The sequence below is a fragment of the Marmota monax genome, unplaced genomic scaffold (genome assembly GCF_021218885.2).
Source record: "Marmota monax isolate L192 unplaced genomic scaffold, Marmota_monax_Labrador192_F-V1.1 WCK01_AAM20220418_F8-fsc00276, whole genome shotgun sequence".
Lineage (NCBI taxonomy): Eukaryota > Metazoa > Chordata > Mammalia > Rodentia > Sciuridae > Marmota > Marmota monax.
Genome location: NW_026695204.1, coordinates 437733 through 459982, shown reverse-complemented (window position 1 = coordinate 459982; position 22250 = coordinate 437733). Strand labels below are relative to the sequence as shown.

General features: G+C 33.2%; 1 protein-coding gene across 4 annotated transcripts in view; it reads left to right on the top strand.

The window, feature by feature from the left end:
• The window catches only part of Rev3l (REV3 like, DNA directed polymerase zeta catalytic subunit), a 184880-nt gene that overhangs the window by 9970 nt on the left and 152660 nt on the right, over window positions 1-22250 (top strand). Inside the window, exon 1 of one of the 4 annotated variants that reach the window (XM_046429925.2) lies at window positions 574-704. The exons of the other annotated variants lie outside the window; for them this stretch is intronic. The gene's annotated coding sequence lies outside the window, so the exon portion shown is untranslated. Of the gene's footprint in view, window positions 1-573; window positions 705-22250 lie in introns of those variants that run through there. 4 annotated transcript variants of the gene reach the window in all.

The window sequence follows — 22250 nt, the reverse complement described above, 5'->3', positions numbered from 1 at the left end:
TAGCAAACTGGACTGTTTTCTGCAGCAGAAATTGAATATATGCCTAGCAAAATAAATCCTGAGAACAATGGTAGTAACTGTCAATGGGAAAATTATATATATATATATATATATATATATATATATATATATATATATATATATATATAAATATATACATATGCCAGGTTTTTTTTAAAGATAATTTTGGGAAATACTAATTTGAAATCAGTTTCCTTGGGGGCAGTAACTTAATTTTCTTTGGATTCAGAGAGCATTTACAATATAAACAACTCAAAAGAAGGCGTATTACCTCAAAAATGCTTTGTCAAATATATAACAGTTTACAAAAGTTTTCTATTTTTCTTCCATTTATTACATTTACCAAGGAATATAACAAGAAATAAATATTTTATTTTGCATATTATATTTACACTTCAAAGTAATTTATATATTAAATTAGATTTTGTTTGAGTTGTGAAGTGAAAGACTTTGTAAGAATACATGTTGATGTGTGAAAGAATGTGACGTTAAAACATGTTGGCATACTCCTAGTTTCTCAGAACAAGAAAATGACTAATCTAAATTTCATTTCAGAATAAAAACCAAGACAAGCCACATAAAAGCAACCTAAAAATTAAACTGTCATCATATTATTTGTTTTAAAACTATGGAATAATATATCTGAGGAAGATTTCTCTCAAAATTGTTTTTCTCAATTTCAAGTAAGTAATTTATTTTGGTTAATATGTTGGGGGTGAGGGGGGTGGGGTGATCCTTGGCATTGAAGTTGGTATATCCTACTTATCCATAAAGTGAAAACTCAGATATCCAACTCTATTTAAAGCTTCTGTGTCTCCTTTCCCACTCCCAAAAGATTATTGTCTGAATGGTTTTCTAAGTCCTACCTCCCTTCCACATTGCTGAAGGATTTATTATCCTGAATATTGTTCGTTTGTAGTCCTAATAAGCCTCCATTCCACTGTCTTCTATTGCTGAGTGACCTGGGAAAGTTATTTTACTTCTATATGCCTTAATTTCCTCTGTAAAATGAGTTTTAATAATTTCTTTTTCACTGGATTATTATAATTGAGAAAGGTAATCAGCACTTGTCTGACATACATAGTACTTTAAATGTTACTTTTTTATCCTTCTGTCCAGAATTCACTGTATTACCTCATATATGTACTAAGTGTTTTTTAAAATGTTTGAGTTCAATTGAAATGAAAAGTGAAATTTTTGTGTTTATTTATTCCTCACATTACTATAAACTAAAACCCCTGTACATTGTGGGATAACGATTTTTATAGTTGGACAGTTACTCATATAACTATAGTCTAAGCAATTACCTCTTTAAAACTCTGATTCAAAAACTAACTTTTTTTTTTTAAATGAGTGCTCATTTAGGCCCAGCTTTTTAAAACTATATATATTTTTTATATATGCAGAGAAGTGTCCAGGTCTGACTTGCTTTAAAAAAGAATAGTGTTAAATCATTAATCAAGGAATAACCATGGTTTTCCATTTTTGTAGTTTAGTTAATGTTTCTTCTAAAAAGAACCTTATTTTCCAAATTCATCGTAACGCCTTATTTGAAAATAATGATAGAACACATGGAAAGTGTGTGCGCCACATGCCACAGTAGAGGTGATGTGTCAATAGGGACTTATTGTTCTCCTCTTGTTTTTATCTTTGTAAATTTATTATACACACAAAATTGAAGTCTTTCATTTTTAAAGCTATTTAGAATTGTGGGGTATAAGCCAAACGATTCATGATTGCTTAGAGCTTCAATTGTTTTCACCATATTTCTTCTATATATATTCCCAGGTTTTGTTTTGCTTTTTTTAAAAATTTTTTTTTAGTTATAGATGGATACAGTATATTTTTTATTTTTATGTGGTGCTGAGGATCGAACCCAGTGCCTCACACGTGTGAGGCAGGCACTCTACCATTGAGCTACAGCCCCAGCCCTTGTTTTGCTTTTTAATGACATTATCTTTTAATGTTTTTTCATGAAGTCAGAAAGATTTCCAAATATTTGATGTATCAGACCTTGGTTGATGCTTAGGGCTTTTTAAATATAAAGCCATAAGCTGGGTTTGTTGGCACATGCCTATAATAACCAGTAACTGGGAAGGCTGAGGCAGGAGGATTAAAAGTTCAAGGCCAGCCTGGGCAACTTAGTGAGATCCTGTCCCAGAATAAAAACTAAAAAGGGCTAGAAATGTAGCTCAGTGATTGAGTGACCCTGGGTTTAATCCCCAGTACTGGTAAATAAATAGCTAATATATGGCATTTATTTATTTATTTATTTAAATACCTTAATTTTATGTCATATTATTAGTAGAAGTAATAGACCATTTATTGAGCCCTTACTGTGTGCCATTTTCTAAGTGACTTAATATTCACAACAGCTCTGTGAAATAGGTACTATTTATCCCCATTTTACACTTGAGGAAATAAGGCATGGAGAGGTTAATTAACTTTCTCCTAAGTTATTAGCATAATATTTACCTCATAGCATGAGAGAATTAAATGAGAGAACATGTATTAGGTCATTACCCATCTTAACAGGAGGAGCAGAGAACTAAAATCTGAGATATGTATCTTCTGACACTTAAATAATTTAATAATAGCCATTGCTGAGATGTAATAGAAACCAGAAATATATTCTTATTCACATTTGTTTTGTGATAATACCCTACTACCTTCTTATGCCGCATTTTTCCCCTAATGGAATATTACTGTCTCTTCAAATTCCTTTTCTTATTTGGGCTGAATTATTTTATGCATATATATTTACAAGGTGATTGGGGGACTTTAACTCAATCTAAAGTATTTTTATAAGTTTAGTGTAATTAAACAAGTGGTATATGAACATGCCATCAGCCTTCTATATCCACAGGTTCTGTATCCAGGGATTAAAGCAACCTCAGATGGAAAGTATTTTGGAAAAAATATATCTGTGCTGAACATGTACAGATTTATTTTTCTTGTTATTATTTCCTAAGCATTAGAGTATAATAACTATTTCATAGCATTTACATCATATTAGTATTATAAATAACCTAGAAATGATTTAAAGTATATGGAAGTCTATGTATAGGTTATATGGAAATAATGTGCTGTTTTATATAAGGAATTTGAACATCTGTTGGGGTGGTCCTAGAACTAATCCCCAGGATAACTGTATTCGCATTGTGAACTTAAAAAAAAAGAATAACAACAACAAAAAGAACAGGTAAAGCGAGTCATTTCTTTGAATACCAGTCTTATTCTCCTCACCACTTTTATCAATTTTTGCTGTAAACAAACCTCCCCAAAACTTAGTGATATAAAGCAATAGTCAGTTTGTTAGCCTATGATTCTGGGCTGAACTCAGAGCATTCTGCTAAACAAACTCTGAGATTGTTTATATGGCTGCATTCAACTCATAGGGCAGCTGGGTGATAATGATTGATCTAGGATAGTTTGAGACTCATAGATCTGGAATTTGATGGCTGTTGGCTAGGGTGATAGAGGGTCATGTTTCTCCAGTAGGCTAGCTGTGGTTCCTTCACCTGGAGGCAGTACTAAGGTGTATAGGAGTAACAAGTGAAAGCAAGCCCCATATATTTTTCTCTTGTTCCATGGACCAAAGCAAATTACAGGTATATCCCAGATTTGGTATGGGAGGGGTTTTCTAAGGGTATGTGTGACTAATTAGGGAGATATTACTGCAGGTATCTATTATACTACTGTTGCCAGCTGACTCATTTTTCAGGAAGCATTTGTCCATGTGACATTGTCCTCCTAAATGAGAAGCACCTGCCCCACCCTGTGGTGCCAAAAATTGAATCCAGGCCTTTGCACACTAGAGAAACAACTCTACCATTGAGCTGTACTGCCAGCTAGTAGTGTTTATATAAACAGTTTATTAAATGAGTCAGATAAATTTACTTAATTCATGTTCTTATTTTTATTTCATTCTTATCATCCTTCCACATCATTCCTGGTCCAATTCAATCTGCAGATATTTACTTGAGTACCACTAAGTGCACACACAATAAGGTTTGAAGGTGAGCAGCAGGTGGACCAAGACTATTGTGTTCATCATCAATATTCTGCTTCATTACGTAAATAAAATTTTGTAAAAGTAGATAATTATAGTAGTTTTTTAAAAATGACCAGCACCCCACACTAGGCTGAATATATCTTGTATGCTACATTTTAAAACATTTTATACAGAATTTTTCAAATGACAAAAACTGTTAATATGGAGGTTATTTTAATCTGTACTCCCACCAGAAATATGAGACTTTCCGTGTGTTCAAGATTATATTCTCAAATGTTTTGATCAGTGCCAATCTAATAGATAAAAACATGGATTTCAGTGTAGTTTTAATTTGCATTTCTTTTATTCTAAGTGAGTCCTTCCATATGCTTTAGTTGCATTTATGTTTCTTTTTCATTATACTGTTTGCTTATCTTTTACACATTTTCCTGCTGAGAGTTTTGGTCTTTGCTTGTTGAGCTCTTCATATATTAGAAAAGTTGGTTTCTGTTGGTGAATTAAGTTGTAAATACTTTTCCCAGTTTGTTTGTTCTTGTGGTGCATACCGTTTATTTAATAGTGTTTTTTTCATTTTTAAAAACAATTATTTATCTTAAATGCAGCTTTAAAATATTTAAGTACTAGACATGGGAATGGAAGAAAAATATCCTGGCCTGATCACATCCTGTTTAAAGAGATCATTTTTTTAAAACTCTGTGACTTAAAATGAGAAGCTTTTAAAAGATCCTATCTTTGATTTATTTTTTCCTCTTCTAGATTTGTTTCTATCATGAGACTACTCCTTTACCAGTGCAATCCCAAGAAATGGGATCATCCTTTGGAGGGCTATTTTAAATTATTAGATTGTGTACCATGGGTGTAAAATAAAAATACTTTGTATCAATTAGAGTAAATTATTAATAATGTTGCTTTGAGTCTTGTCTATTTCAGTTTGTGTATGTTTGTTATATGTTTGACACATACAAATATAGTATTAGTGGTTTAAGCAGTACAATACTATATATAATGCTTTATCTGTTTACTAGACTTTACCTGATCAACCACATGGATATATGAAAGTGGCTAGTTTAGCTTAAGTAGATCATCTAAAAGAAAAACAAATAAAATGTAACCTTTTTTTTTCTGAGCAGCAGTAAAACTACCCACTATTCAAATTTTGTCCCCAATTTTTTATATTTTGTAGCACTAGGAAGAAGGTAGCAAAGGCATCTATCACCTCCTATGCAGCAGACATTATGAAATATTTAATTTTTTCCCTTAATTTCTGTATAAAAAAGGGATTAAAAACTGTAAAGCTGAACAAGTTAGCATATTTTGAGTAATTCAATGCAGTTTTAAACATTTTTGAAGTTGCAAATCCTTTTCCATATTCAATTTTACCAGCAGCATTAAAAATAGCTAATATAGGGATTCTTAAGTGATTTGGTGGGACATGGTTGAAAGCCAGTTTTAAATAGTTTTTAATTTTTTAATTTTTCAAATTTATTGAAGTATTCTTTAGGATTATTATATCATTAATATTTTTATGAATATTTCACTTATAATTGAAATTTTCCATTTGATACTAAATTATGAACATAGAGTTATTTCCCTGATTAATCCGTTAGAACAATTTTAAACATGTTATAATCTAACTCTTAATTTTCCATTTAATGTGCATAGTAATTTTCCCTTCTGAAAAGCTGATATTAAACTGAGGGGACATCTTAGTAGACTTCTTCAAGAAAATATGACATTTCCTAATTTGTTTTCAAACTCAGTATTATTTTTATCAGTCTATCATGGAATGAATTTGTTTCCCACTTCTGTTTAGTTCTTCATTTTTGCCTTGCTTCTCTCATTGTTTTAACTTTGTATATTTTAACTTTCATGACTGGTACATCTTTTATAGCAGCGTATTCAAATTGTGCTGAAGAATCAAGTTTTTTCTGATGTTTAAAAGTTCTTTAAAATGGATTGCTAGAAAAAGGAAATGAGAAAGAAAAAAATAACAAGCAAAAATACAAGCTCCGTTTATAAAATTCTTGTATTTAGGTGGGTGTGGTGGCATATGCCTAGATTCCAGCAACTTAGGAGGCTGAGGCAGGAGGATCTCTAAGTTCAGCAACTTAGCAAAACCTCATTTTAAAATAAAAAATAAAAAGAACTGGGGTGTAGCTCAGTGGTAAAGTGCTCTTGAGTTTAACACCCAATAACCCCTGCCCTCAACCAAAAAAAAAAAAAAATTATATTTAACCATTATAGAATTGTCCTTTTAGATTGCTGTAAATTTCTGAACACTAACTCCAAGTTTTATATTTATCTTATTACAGATCTATAATAATAGTTCATAGCACTCAAGTAGCATTGTAGGTATTTTTTAAATCAATTTAAAGAGATGCTTTAATTTCTCTTACAACATATTTCTTGTTCTGTGTCACAATTACTATTACCTTTCTGTTTGATTCTTTCCATGATACTTGATATAAATCATTGCCTATCACTATGTTTAATCCTTTTATGTCACTTCATTTTTTTTTTTGCCACAAACATTTTTTTATCATATTCATATCGTATTTTCATCATTCATTCATACTGTCATTTCATTTTTTAAAACCCATCTGAAGATCTTTTCAGTGGGGAGATTGTAAATTTGTTATAATTGATATGTTTGGTTTCTTTTTACTTGTTTAATTTTATACTTTTAAAATAACCTTGTTTTCTTCTTTCCTTTAGTTTTGGCTTTTGTAGCATAAACTATCTTATGTGTTTTTGTTTTTAAAAAGCATAGCTATGAAATCATTTTTTAAAGTATATACTCTGAAATGTAATTGTAATTATAAAATTCCTAGAATAAGACAATATATTATTTTCTCTTATGTAATACAGGTTGAGTATCCCTTATCCAGCCACAAGTATTTCAGATTTTGGATTTTTTCAGATTTTTTGGAATTTATGTTTATACATAATGAGTTACATTGAAGATAGGACGCAAGTCTACAGATGAAATTCATTTATGTTTCATAAATACCTTAAACATGTAGCCTAAAGTACAGCTGTGATTTCACTGTGACCCATGATATGAGGTTAGGTGTGGAATTGTCTACTTAGTGTGTCATGTCACAATTTTGGATTTTCAGAATAAGATTTTCAACCTGCACAAGAAATTTATCTTAGTTTATCTTTTCAACACTCCCAGTTCCCACACTGATCCATAAGATTACTTTTAAATGTTGAATGATCTCTTTTAAGAACACATTAGCTTGTGTATCAAAGTAAAATAATTTGCACACAACTCTGCATATTAATTAGTGGAGGTATGGCGCATACTGTTACATATCATACTGCTTAAATTCATTCTTGAGTTTCAGTTTTGCTTTTGGGGGGTGGCTGAAATACTGTTTTCATGTACTATTTTTCAGGAAATTGAATATTTGGGGTACTTTTCTGAACCCTTGAATATCTGAAAATGACTTTTTGTTGCATCTGCATATTAATGACAACATGGCAGAGTATGGTATTTTTGTGTCCCAGGCTTTTTCTTTACAATTCTCCAAACATTATCCTGCTGTCTTTTAATTTTAACTGGAATAAGAAAGGTTTTTTTTTTTTAATATTTATTTCTTAGTTGTAGTTGGACACAACACCTTTATTTATTTATTTATTTTTATATGGTGCTGAGGATCGAACCCAGGGCCTTGCAAATGCTAGGTGAGCGTTCTACCTCGGAGCCACAACCGCAGTCCAACAAAGTTCTTTTGATGTAGGGATATATTTGCTTTTTATTTTATGATAGTGTTTCTATTATAACTTTGATTATTGATTCCACTACATTTGTTGTTAAGTAAAACTTATGCACTGAATCACATTTTTAAAACCTTGTGTTTTTTTTCCTTTTTACTGAACATTTTTATTTTTGTCTTGTATATTATATAGTTTTCTGCAATATTGATTCTGTTTCTTTTCCTCTCCAGCGTAGATTTTAATTTTGTAATTGTTTTTATTTATATATATTTAGTTGTAGTTGGACATAGTATCTTTATTTTATTTATTTAGTTTTTATGTGGTGCTGAGGGTCCAACCCAGCACTTGGCACATTCCAGGCGAGCACTCTACTGCTGAGCCCCAGCCCCAGCCCCTAATTGTTTTTATTTTTATTTATTTATTTAGTTTTAGAGTTTCACTTATACCTTAGTCTGTATATGTCTGTATTTTTATTCCTTTCAGGCATTTTTCAGTTTATCATCTTTATAAAAGATATTTCACCGAAACTTTATTCTCTTGTATCTTTTTTAGAACACACAGGAGATATTTCTACATTTCTTCTGTTTCCTATCACAAATTATTTTCCTTGGCATTTTTAAAAAAGTTGACTTCTCTGTGCTGTTGAATGTTTGTGTAAGTCCCAATCTGTGTTATCTGTCTATGAACAAGAGGCTATCTAGGCCTAGTGTTTGCCAGTAGATAGGAAATGCAAAGTCTGCTTGGCCATCTTCGTTTTTGATTTACAGAGCTAGTGATCTTGCAGCCCAGTCAGATGGAAACATTCATCCAATGTTCCTGTACTGCATTGAGCTTTGTTTTCTTGTTGTTACTATAACTCAGTTCTCTAGTGTGTACAGACTAACATATTCTTAGATAACCTGAGACACTTAAAAACAAACAACAACAACAAAAAAAACTGGGCATTTCAGGACAGCTTCCAGATTGTGAAGGTCCTTAAGACTGTAGGTAATTTAGTCAGAAATGAAAACTAATTTATTTATTTTTATGGAAACTAATTTAATATCCCTGGATGGAAGGAGATATACTCCATCAGTTATGTTAATATTGAGTGTTGTGTTTTTAGAATAAATGAAGAAAGAGAGTTCAACCTATGATATCTTTAAAAGTAAAGGGGACTTGTTTCTAGTAGACTAGACTACATCTCTAAGATAGACAGTAGGTTTGTATATCTTAAGTATGTTAGTGAAAAAAATGGAAGAAGGGTTATTCTGTATTTTGTTGAATCCCCTTCCCCAGTTTTTATTTTTTTGTGGCACTGGGGATTGAACCCAGGCAAGCTAGGTACATGCTAGGCAAGCACTCTACCAACTGAGCTATATCCCCAGCCCCCCAGTTTCTTTTTAAACTTAGCAGTTGGATTATTTTATAACCAATGGAGTATCATATTTAGTTGACAGTGCTTTTTCTTTTCTAGTACAAAAATTAATGATGATTTATGATCATTGACATCTTAGATTCAAGGAATTAAATCAATAGGTATTTAGCTTAGTATCTTTCTAAATTGAACCTCCTTATTTGTTTTAAGGGCTAACATTAGCTTTTCTCCTTGGGCACTTTTGGCCTTAGGTTAACTTTCTTGCTTTATTCACTTGAAAACCTTATAAGGATTGGGCACAGTGGCATACACCTTAATCTCAGCAGCTGGAGAGGCTAAGGCAGGAGGATTTTAAGTTGAAAGCCAATCTCAGTAATTTGTGAGTTTCCCTGAGTATGATAAGTCTTGTAGTTGAGCAAGTCTGTTGCTGAGGCTCAAAAGGCTGTGTCTGTGGGGCTGGAGAGACTGATTACTATTTGGTACTTCTAAACTAGAGTAACTACTGTACCAGTCCTTGTGCTGTCATTCTCTTACACTTGAGCTACCAACTTGAGGTGGCCAAAGAAAATAGTCCCTGAATTGCTGTGAGGACTTCTGAATGACACTGCCCTATTGGCATGTTGTTTCATGTTTTATATCTTACCAGGAAGTATAACTAATGTCTAGTGTGTCCTTTTTGGGTCACGTGTATCTCAGTGTCTAATTAGGCCTAATGGTTTTGTACCCATATTTCATGTTTTTTTCTTTTTTTTTTTTTTTTTTTTTTTAATACTAAGGATAGGGCCTCAAACATGCTAGGCAAGTGCTCTACCACTGAGCTACATCCCCCCTACCCTTTTTATTTTTTATTTGGAGACAGGGTTTCGCTCAGTTCCCAGCCTGGCCTCCAACTTGTTATCCTCCTGCCTCAGCTTCCCAAGTAGTTGGGATTACAGGTGTCTACCATCATACCTGGCTGTTATATGGTTTTAAAATTTATTTTCGTTTTTAATGTTTGGTGAGTAAATCTGGATTTTTTTATGTCTTCTTAATAAGAGTTTTAAATTATCAACATACTGCATACTTAACTTTATTAAATAATGCCAAAATGTTTTCCAGAGAGGTTGTACCAAGCTGTACCCCACTAGCAGTGTATGAATTTCAGATGTTCCACATCTTTACCAACATTTAGAATTATCAGACTTTATTTAATTCTTGACTTAAAACATCTTATTGTAAATTTGTGTATTTTTCAATGAGTAGTAAGATTGACTTTTTCTATATATCGCCTACTTGTTCTATCTAATACCATGAGATGAATATTGATGTCTCCAACTTACAGATTTGTCTATTTCTATTTTCAGTTCTGTCAGGGTTTTTTTTTTACCTCTTAATTTGATGCTTTTGTTAGGTCTGTGTATATTTAGGATCTTTATGCCTTCTTGATGAAATGACATCTCTATCCCTTGTTAAGAAGATAATATTCCTTGATCTTAGGTCTTCCATGTCTATTATTAATATAGATCATCCTGCTTTGTTTTGGTTAGTATTTACATGGTTTATTATTTTAAGAACTGTGAAGTTAACTTGCCATGAATTTCACAGATGCTGGCAACAGGCAGGATGTCTTCACTTTATTGCATATTTTTAAGGAGATGATTGCAGGCAAAATACTAACCTGAAGAGCTCTAAAACCTTTAGAGCATCATGTGGTGGGTACTCACAAAGTTTCAGATTTCAGATTTTCAAATTAGATGTACTCAGTTTAATATAGTAGTTAAATAGGAATGCAATCTCAATAGGAAAATGATGTGTTTCTAATTTTTAAAATTTACATCAACTAAGTTGTGTCACATTTACAAAACAGAGAATCTTTGGATGTCTCCAATTCAAGTGTCTGAAAGTTTTAATAAAAAACTTTACATTTAAAATTCGAAGCCTAATATTGTGGAATAGGTGTGGAACTTGTTCATTAAAAGCATTTTATATAGCCTCAGCTTCACCTAATGTGATTCCTTGTCATCTTATATTATGTTCTTTCACAGAGGAAGAAAATGTTTTGTTTGACCAACTTTCAGTAGCTGGCAGAGTTTGAAATGGAGATATCTCCAGATTGATATTGGAGAAGAGCCACATAAAGAGACACAGAGCCAAATGCATGGAACATTTATTTTTTTTTTTGGCAGAAAGCCCATTACATACAGATTCTTTTTAAAAATTGAAGTAAACCTGATCATGGGTAGTTTCTTGTTTAGTATGTCAAAATCCCACTACATCCTCAGCACGTATTTGAGAACAGAGTGTCGAGTTCTGTTAACAACTATGGCTCTTTCCAGCTCAGCTTTTGCAATTTAGAATGGGAATAGGGAATCAGTTTTCCTCTGATAAAAAAGAAGACTCTTGGGCCTGGGGGTGTAGCTCAGTGGTAGAGTGCTTGCCTAGCATATGTGAGGCCTTGCAGTTGATCCCTACTATCTCCAAGACTAAATGTAATTGGAACCCTAATCCTATGCCCACCCTGTATACACAAGTAAAGTAAAAATGTATAATATTCTTTCATTCTAATACACTTTTTCATTAATTATTCTTTGATACATTATAGGCCTTTGGAAAATGATTACTATAGAAGAATTACTTCTTCGTATGTAATTTTTTTGTTTGTGTTCCTGGGGATTGAATCCAGGGTTGTTTTTCCGTTGAGAAACATCATCAGTTCCTTTTTGTTATATTTTTATTTTGAGGCACCATTTCACTAAGTTGCTGGCCTTCAAAATGTAATCCTGCTTTAGCCTCCCAAGTAAACTGGGATTACAGGTGTGTGCCTCACACACAGCTCTTTGTATGTAGTCTTGAGCAGATGACAACCCCTATGTATAGACTGTGGACTTTCTAATTTATTCTCTGTTCTTTCCATTGTCATTACTTTAATTGAGATTTTATAAACTTATTTGTTTGCAAAGCTGGGGATTGAGCCCAGGGCCTCCTGCATTCTAGGCAAGTGCTTTATCACTGAACTGTACCTGCCAACCCAAGATCTCATTGTTTTTGCTGAAACCATCTTAATACCCTCCCAACTTGCTTCCAACTTCACTTCAAATTCAGCCCTTGTATTGTCATAAAAGTGATCTTTGTAAAACTCAGTTTTTATTCAAATGTTGACATATCAGCAGTGGTACAATATAGGAATATAGGTGAAAAGTAACTAATTTTTACTATGAAATTAGTTTTCAAAGATGAGGGGTGAGTTATATCTGTATGGTACATATAGTCTGTTATGCAGTCATCAAAAGTCTTAGAATAGGAAAGAAAAAAATGTTCCCTTTTATGACTAAATGAAGAACAGACTTCAAAATAGTCTGTACAGTATGGTTCTTCTTTATAAAAATGTATGTAATGTAAACACATGGACAAAATAATAATACATACCAGAATGTGAAGTGCTTATGTCTAGGTGGTAGAGGTGAGTGAAATTTTCCTTTTTTGTACTTTTTCCCCCACCTTTTTTATTAGTACATTATTGTAATACACAATGGATTTATTGTTACATAGTTGTACATGCGCACAACATAACAGTATAATTTGGCCAATATCATTTCTCAGTATTTCCCCTTTTTCTCTCTTCTTCCTTCCCCTGGTCCCTTTCCTGTATTCTGATCTCCCTTTGATTTTCTTGATATCACCACGGGCTGCCCCACCTTTCTTTTCTTTTTTCCTCTCTAGCTTCCATATATGAGAGAACATATACAACCCCCCACTGCATTTGGCTTATTTTCCTTAACACAGTGGCCTCAGGTTTCATCCATTTTCCTGAAAATGACGTAATTTCACTTTTCTTTATGGCTGCATAAAATTCCATTGCGTATATATACCACATTTTCTTTATCCATTCATTTGTTTATGGATACCTAGGCTGGTTCCGTAGTTTGTCTATTGTGAATTGTGCTGCTATAAACATGGGTATGCATATATCTCTAGTATGATGACTTTAATTCTTTAGGATAAATACTAAGGAGTACTATAGCTGGATTATATGTTGGTTCCATTCTTAGTCTTTTGAGAGACCTCCATACTGATTTCCATAGTGGTTGTACTAATTTGTAATTCCACCAACACTGTAAAAGTGTTTTTTTCCTCCACATCAGTATTAATTATTGTTTATATTTTTGATGACTGCAATTTTGACTAGTGTGAGATGAAATCTCCATGTAGGTTTGATTTGCATTTCCCTAACTTTTTTGTACTTTTTAAAATAAAAATATTTATTACTTTAGGATCAAAAAATAGATGGAATCGTATATTATACTGACATTATTCTTCTGCTTGAAGCTATCTTTAGTTTCCTCTGTTAGTTATTTCCCAAAATGTAGTCCATGGATATCTTAGAATTATATAGAGTTATCATTAAAAATATAAATACCTAGGATCCACCTCAGATGTAAAAGATAAAAACATTTGGGATTATCCTAGGAATGTGTACTTCTGACAAGTGTGATGATTCTCATACTGTGTAAAGTTTAAAGTAAGACTCTAGATGATAAGCTTTTTCATGATCTGGCACATGGCTAAATTTTCAGTCTCATCTTTTACTCCCTCCCCAAGCATTTGGGCCTTCAGTCTGAACTACTTGCTTTGGCTCAAAAGGTTTTGTGTATGCTGATAACTAAAGGAAAGCAGGGATCTTGGCTGGTCTGCCAAGTTGCTGAGGGTCTTGATGAGTTGCTAAGTCTGGCCTTGAATTTACAATCCTCCTCCCTCGGCCTCCTAAATTGCTGGGATTACAGGCTTGTGCCACTGTGCCTGGCATGAATGTCATTCCTATGGATGGAATGACTTTTTCCATTTGGTTAATTCTTTACACTGAAAGACTAACCCTGAGATATCACCAACTTTACAAAGCCTCTCGATGTTCTTCAGTCAGTTAATCAGGCCTTAGTACTACTGCTAAACTTTGTACATCTGTTAGAACAAATATCATCTGTTTGAGAGTTTTGTTGTTGTTTTTGTTTGGTCTGGCTTCCCTATTAAGAGTTTGAGTTTCTTGAGGGCAGATCAATGTGCTGCCAGTTGTTGTATCCTTAGAATTTTGTTCCTAGATGTGCAGTAAAAAATAGAAAAGAACTTGCGAAGGAATGGTAAATATATGGTTCTACTTACTTGAGATACCTAGAGTAGACAAGGTTACCAGAGGCTGGGAGGATGAGGAATGCTGATTTCTTGTTTAATTGGTATAATGTCAGTTTTCTATGATGGAAAAGTTCTGGAAATGGTTAGTGATGGTGGTTACACAACAATGTGAGTGAATCATATACTCAGAAAACATTAAAATCGTAAATTTTGTGTTCTCTATAGTTTCTTACATGTTTTGCTTTATTGTTAAATTGTGTTTTGACATGGTACTACTTGATTTTTAAATATATTTGGAATTATATTAAATTTATAGAATAAGCCTATAGGAAGTAGTAAGATTAAGAGAATTTATGAAAAAGGAAACATAACATTGAAAGAATATTCTTGTGATATTATAAATAGTAATTAAAATTTATAATGTGATGGTCACTTGCCACTAACTAGTATATAGCTGTAAAAAATGGAGAATGTTATGAGATTTCAACATAACTCTTGGGCTGGATTTGTGGCTCACTTGCCTAGCATGTGTGAGGCACTGGATTCAATTCTCAGCACCGTGTTTAAGTATATAAAAATAAAGGTCCATTGACAACTAAAAAAATATTTTAAAAAAATAACTCTGGTTCCTGTTTTTTTTTCTTTAAAGTGTATATGCTATTGAATACAGTATTTTCCCTTTGTCTGCAGGGAATATATTCCGAGACCCATAGTGGATGCCCAAAACCACGATAGTACTGAACTGTATATAAACTATATTTTTTCCTATGTATACATGCCTCTCATAAAGTTTAAATTTATAAATTAGACACAGTAAGAGATTAACAATAATAATAAAATAGAACAATTCTAACAATATACTATAATAAAAGTTATGTAGACAATGTCTCTCTCAAAATAAATATCTTATTGTACTTTCACATCTTACAGGAAGTTCTTTACAGTTTCTCAGTATCATTCCAAATAACCAGCATCACTGCACTTGTACATTGGAGCAATAATTAAGTAAAATAAGGGTTACTTGAATACAAGTACTACAATAATCTGACAATGTCTAAGATGGCTACTAAGTGACAAATGAGTGGGTTAGAGATATATTGTGGGTGCCTAGACAAATAGATGATTAATGGGCAGGACAGGACAGTGTAAGATTTCACTGTGCTACTCAGAATGGTGTGAAATTTAAAACTAAATGAATTGTTCATTTTTGGAATTTTCCACGTAGCATTTTCAGGCCATGATTGCAGCTAATAACTAAAACCACACAAAGGGAAATACATATTGAGAATGGTATATTACTATTTCTCCTTTAACTGTGTCATTCCAGTCAAAAGAGAAATAATAATGTGCTGTCAATAATATGTATCCACTCTCTCCTTGCCAATGATCTTCATATCTCTACTTTCCTACTTGTTGCACTTTTCTGTCAAGTATTAATACATCCTAATCGATGACAAGTAATATGAAGGACAAATGTGTTCATTCCTCTGTTCTTTTTTTTTTAATCTGTTTTATTGAGGTATAATTTAAAAACTAAAACCCACCAATTAATGAATTATAATATATTCAGTCATGATATATATACATGGTCTGTCACCCTAAAAAGCTTCCTTGTGAACCTTTCAGTCAAAACTCCCTCCTCACCACTGACTCCTAGCAACTATTGATCTGCTATAACATTAATTACTATAGTTTTGGGTTTTCTAGCATTTCATATAAATGGAAGCATATAGGATGTAGTTATTTATATCTTCTTCCATATTGTTGAATGTGTCCATAACATATTCCTTTTTATTGTTGAGTGGTTTTCCATTTTGTATATGTACCATTCACTAGGTTGACATTTTAATTATTTCTACTTAGAATTATAAATAAAGCTGCCATGAATATTTCTGTACAAATCTATATGTGATTATATATTTTCATTTCTCTTACATACATAGGAGGGGGATGGTTGGACCATAGGATAAGTTTACTTCATAAGAATCTACCAGACTTCTTTTCCCCAAAGTAGCTGTAACATAAGCATTTGCTCTACCAATTCATGAGAGATCTCCTTTCTCCACTCCCCTCCTCAACATTTGGTTATATTTAGTCCTTTTAAGTTATATTATTTCTAGTGGAAATGTAATGATATCTCATTGTGGTTTTGATTTTTATTTCCCTAAGGACAATAGATAACTGAATATCTTTTGTGTATGCATATGGGTGCACATGTGTGCTTACTGAGGATTGAAGTCAGGGCTTCATGCACACTAGGATGAACATCTTTTTAGGTACTCATTTGCCATTCACAATCTTTTGGTGCAGTATCAAAATTAAAAAAAAAAAAACTAAGTTGTTTCTTCTGTTATTGAGTTGAAAATATTCTTTATGTCTTCTGGATTTGATCCTGATAAAGACAGGTGTTTTTCAGATATTTTCTCTAATCTGTGACTTGTATTTTCATTTTCCTAGTGGTTATCTTTTGAAGAGTAAAAGCTTTTAATTTTAGAAGTTCAGTTTATTGTTGATGATTCATGCTTTTTGTGACCTAAGAACTATTTGCCTAACCTAAGACCACAAATGCTTTTTCTCATGTTTTCTTACTGAAGTCTTATACTCTCTGTTTTCAAGAGGTTGAAGTTTAAAATATTCAGATTTCTAAGTTATTAGTAGGTACCTCTTTTTAAAAATATTAATGCAGATTATTTTGGTCAGGCCCTTTCTAGCTTTGATGTGGCTTATAAAACTTCTGGTAATTCGTCAATTTTGATTTAAATATGGGCAAAATGTGATGCAACTCAATTATTTTGTGCCCTAGGATTTTCATTTCTGACTTCCTGGTAATAGTTGGTATCTTCATAGGTATAATTGCTCTTTTCAGACACTTTCACATTTAAGCCAATCAAATGTGTATCTGAAGTCATTCTGAAAATGACTCTTTCAGTCATTTTCTGAGTTACTAGTGAACACAGATTTGTGTGAATCCAACCTAAGGGGATTGTGAATGAAGTAGAATGTCTTTTGTTAGGGATTTTACAGTCTAGAAGTTAGAAAGTGATCAATTTGTGTAAATGTGAGGAACAAAACCAGTTTGAATGAATGTTCTTTAGCTCAACTTGTAGTATATTATGCATTCTGAACTAGACTGTACCCTCTCTTTTTCTTCTCCTTTTCTGAACTAGACTGTACCCACTCTTTTTCTTCTCCTTTCTATTACTTGGCTTTTCTCCCTCCCTCCTTCCCTCCTCCCCTACCCCCTTCTTTTTTTTTTTTGGTGATCTCTGAGATCTGACTCCTTAACAGAACTAGCCTAACTTCTAGCTCAAGTCCAGAGCATCTCTTATTTTTCAAGTAGGCCTGTGTCTGAGAACTCTTCATGATTCTGTCTCCTTTTTGCCTTATCACCATATAGGATAAACTTAATATAAAGAAATAGCTTCTCTGGTTCGTTGTCTTGTGAGCTGGGATAGTTTATAGGTAATATCTGATTCCACTCTTAGGGGTAACATCTGATTACACTCTACATTACATAGACTGGTTGCCTTTCCCTGCCAAAACAGCGTAAGTAACCAGTTGAGTAAAAGCAGATATTGGAACCCTGCTTTCTGGTTATTAAACATGCTTTCTATTTTTAATCTCTGACATTAGAGAGATTAAAAAAAGTTTTTTTTTTTTTCAGTACAACAATCAACAGGGTGCAGTTGTGCAAACCTACAATCCTGGCAACCATGTTGGCTGAGTCAGGAGTATCACAAGTTAAAGGTTAGCCTCAGCAACTTAGGGAGACCCTGTCACAAAATAAATAATTAAAAAGGACTGTGGAGATAGCTCAAGGGTAAAGCACCCCTGAGTTCAATCCCTACTACCAAAAAATAAAGGAAAGAAAGAAAGCAACAATTGTGTCCTCTCACTAATTTTTAAAAAATGATCCAAATATACAGCTTTTCTCATTTTTTTTCTTCCTCAAGGGTTAGTTTGCCCATGTGTTCTGGATATGTGTAGAAATTTCTTGAGCTATATTATGTGCCACTTTAAACCCATACATACCTTCTCCCCCCCTCATAGTTAAATATAGCACTTATATTCCATTTTAGGGACTTAAATTACATGTACTATATGTGAGTTTGTCACATAGTTCACTGATGCTTTGTGCATTTTTTTTCAAGCTTCTTTATGTGCTTAATTTTGTACAGTTTCTGTTAACTGTGTCTTTATGTTCATTTATCTTTTGATTCTGACATTTCCAGTTTGTTCTTACTTTCCATTGTATTTTTTCATCTTTAATGTGTATTTTTCATCTCTGAAATAAATTTTGATTTATATTCCTTTTATTATTCTTTTTTCTACTTAAGATGTTTTTAAGTATTCATCTACTTTCTTGAACATATAGCTTATCATTATGTTTATTTTGATATCTTTGCTAACTAATTCTATCATCTGTATCATTTTGTAGCTTGTGGATGAACCTTTATTTATTTATTTTTATGTAGTGCTGAGAATTGAACCTAGTGCCTCACACATGCTAGATAAACACTCTATCATTGAGCCACAGTCCCAGCCCTTGTAGCTTGTTTTTTATTGTTACTTTTTTCCCTCATTATGGGTCATATTTTCTTGATTATTTTCCTGCCATCTTTGATTGGATACTAGACAATGACTTTTACCTTATTGTGTTCTGGATATGTGTAGAAATTTCTTGAGCTATATTATGGGACTCTGCTGCATTATTTTGAAATAGTCTAGTACTTTCGAGTATTAGAAGAAAGTATTAGTCTAATACTTTGCTGAATTTTTATGCTTGATTGGGTGGGAACAGAGGAAACTTTATGGCTAATTTTGTCCCATCACTGAGATAATAACCTTATGATTATTCTACCTGAAGTCTTGTGAAGTATATGCTATTTTCCTTCTGGATGAAATAGATTATTCCTGGCACAGTGTGAGCCCCTTGGATTGTTCCCTCTGCTCCTTTTTTACTGGATGCAAATACAGCTATTTGTCATACAGCAGGACAATTCAGTTGAGAGACAAAAATTGAGGCAAGGAAGGTCTGTTTGAAAAGTAGCTAAAAGAGAGGATGAAGGATTCTTGTCACAAAGTCCATCTTGCTGATTTAGACGTGGTTTATTTCCATGGCTCATAGGTGTTCCCAGGCTGGTGGGTGGCTTCTCACAGAAGGTAGGCCAGATGATGTATATGTGATCCTAATCAACTAGTCTTAGGTGCTTTTCAGTTCTGCACATATCAAGAACAAAGGTTATTATTTACTTGAGCTCTTTTTTTTTTTTTTTTTTTAAATCAAGGATTAGTTTGCCTATGTGCATTTTCTGATATATTATACAATGGACCCGCTAGCTTGGGTAAGTTGCCCCAGGGGATTGCCAAATAGTAGTAAAAGAAAAACGTACTTCTCATGATAATTGTGGAAGACAAAAGTAAAGTGAGGTTAAATAGGGAGTTCAGCAGGTGATTTGGTCTCAGTGCTGGGCTTTACTTCTAGTTGCCTCTTTTCCTCACAAGTATGTGCTGATATTTTTAGTAAAGACTTCAATGGAATCCTCTGAAGATATACTCTACTCTGTGCAGTTCTCCTCTCTGGTACTCTGTCTGGCAAATTCTAACAAACATGACTTTCCAAATTTGTTTCCTCGTCTCAGGGCGATTGCCAATGTCCACCTGGTTTCCGTTTCCCTTTGCTCCTTAGAAACTCTAAGCAGGAAGCTATTGGAGAAGGGCTCACTTTGTTTCTATTCCTGCATGGCCAATGTCCAAAGTCTAAAAACTGTAAAAATCTATTTCTTATTATCTCAGCTAGACTAGGAGCCCTGCATACTCATTTTTTAAAGATTTAGCATAGGCGTTCATCATCTACAAAATGTTTTGTTTCCATTTTCTAGTCAGGAATTATTTGGTTGTAAAGAACAAATGCTTTTTCCAAAAAGCTCTAATAAAAAGTAGATTTATTACTACAGGATCCCAAAATCTCATAGATTTTCATTGTTGGGTACAAATAGATCTAACTTCTCTTCCAGTCTTGTTGGCAAACAAGTTTCCTTTACAGGGTTCTTCCCATTTGCCTGTGGCTCTCATTTGCTAGGACATTAACTCTGGCTTGCACTCAATATGACTATTTAGCTTTAGTCCTAATACTAGGTATTCAGATTACTTATTTATGTGAATATTGCCAAGGAGTTAGAAAATTAATAGTAGTCTGAGATGAGCAGAGGTCAGTACTGACATGATAATGTTTTGTGATTAATTATGCAATTAAAATAAATATTTTTAATTAAAAAATTAGAAATAAGGACTTAGAATTTCTGTTATTCTCATACTAACTTAAGAACCTAGTTTCAATACTCAAAAACTTGAGTATTTAAGTAATATGATCCATCTATAAACATTTACAGAGCATATATTATGTATCAGGAGTTGTCCAAGGCACTAGGGATACAAAGGAACTTATACTCCAGGAGTTAGCAAATCCAGGGCTTTGCACATGCTTTACCACTGAGTTAAACGCCAGCCCTGTTTTTGTTTTTGTTTTTTCCTTTTCATTGTTGTTGTTGTTTTTTTAAGTTGTTGATACACATCTATCTAGATATTTGTATGTGGTGCTGAGAACCGAACCCAGTGCCTCACATATGCCAGGCAAGTACGCTACCGCTAAGCCCCAGCCCCAACTTTATTTGATAGAAAAGTTTTGTTGGATCATAGGCCCTCATTCATTATATTATTATGTATGCCTGTCTTCGTGCTTCAATAGGAATTGAGTAGTTGAGATAGAGACCGTCCACCAAATCTTAAAATATTTGCTTTTTGTCCGAAGAAAATAGTTTGCCAGCCTCTAACATAGGGTGACTTTTTTTTTTTTTAAACTGTGAAAAGTTTAACTCTTTTTTTCCCCCATGTCAGGACCTTCTTTAATAGGGTCTTAGATTTTGATCAGAATTAATAGTTAAAAAAAGGTCCAATTACTTTTCCAAAGTCCGAACATTAGATTAGAAGTTCCTATTTTATTCTTTTTTAAGTGCATAGAATTGTTTTGTTTGTTAATTAATTTGTTTTTAGTGTTACTGAGATTGCTTCTTTCTCCGTAAGAATTTCCTAATACCAAGCATTTGGAAGTTGGATTTGAAGTACCTCACACAGGGCATCTGGGTTTATTGGTGATTTAGAACATATGCGGTATGGTTTTTGGCAGGAGGTTAAAAGGCCAAGTTGTTGGAACCACCCACATAAGTCTTTGTAAACTATGAAGTATTTTTTGTAATTTTAGCAATGAACACAGATCTTCCCGCCCCCATCCTATGTTAAAACAAAACATAATATGCTTTTAGATGTAAATATAGCTGAAAATTAGTTTTATTTTCAAATATAAAAACTAAACACTGAAGCTCTGAAATACCATCTGAATCTAAATGTGCTTATTAGGTTAGTAGTTCCTCTCCATGGTTTTCATTCACTAGTTAAGGTAGAGAAATCTCATACAAATTTACATGAAGTTATTCATCTTTCAAGTCTCAGCTACTATAAAAAGAGTATATTTATTTTCATATTTTATATTGTACCTATCTTTTAAATGCCATAGCCACTAATCTCAGTATTAAATGCTAGATCCTCCCACTACTTCACAGGGGATTCCCACTGAAGTTGGGGGATCTAAGGAAGAAAAATTAAGATTTAGGATTTGGGAGTTTTTACAACTCTTTTATATTAACATAATAATAGTATCTCTGTGATGAAAATACCTGAAAAGGACAATTTAGAGGAGGAAAAGTTTATTTTGACTCATAGTTTTAGAGGTTCATTCCATGATGAGCTGCCTCCATTGCTCTGGGCCCAAGGAGAGGCAGAACATCATGGCAGAAGGGCATGGTGGATGATCATTGCTCCATCATGGTGGCCAGGAGGCAGAGAGAAAGGGAAAGGGGCCACAGGGAAGATGAACCCTTTGAGGGCATACCCCCAGTGACCCATATCCTCCAGCCACATCCCACATGCCTATAGATACTACCTAATTAGTCCATCCAAACTAGGATCAGTTTC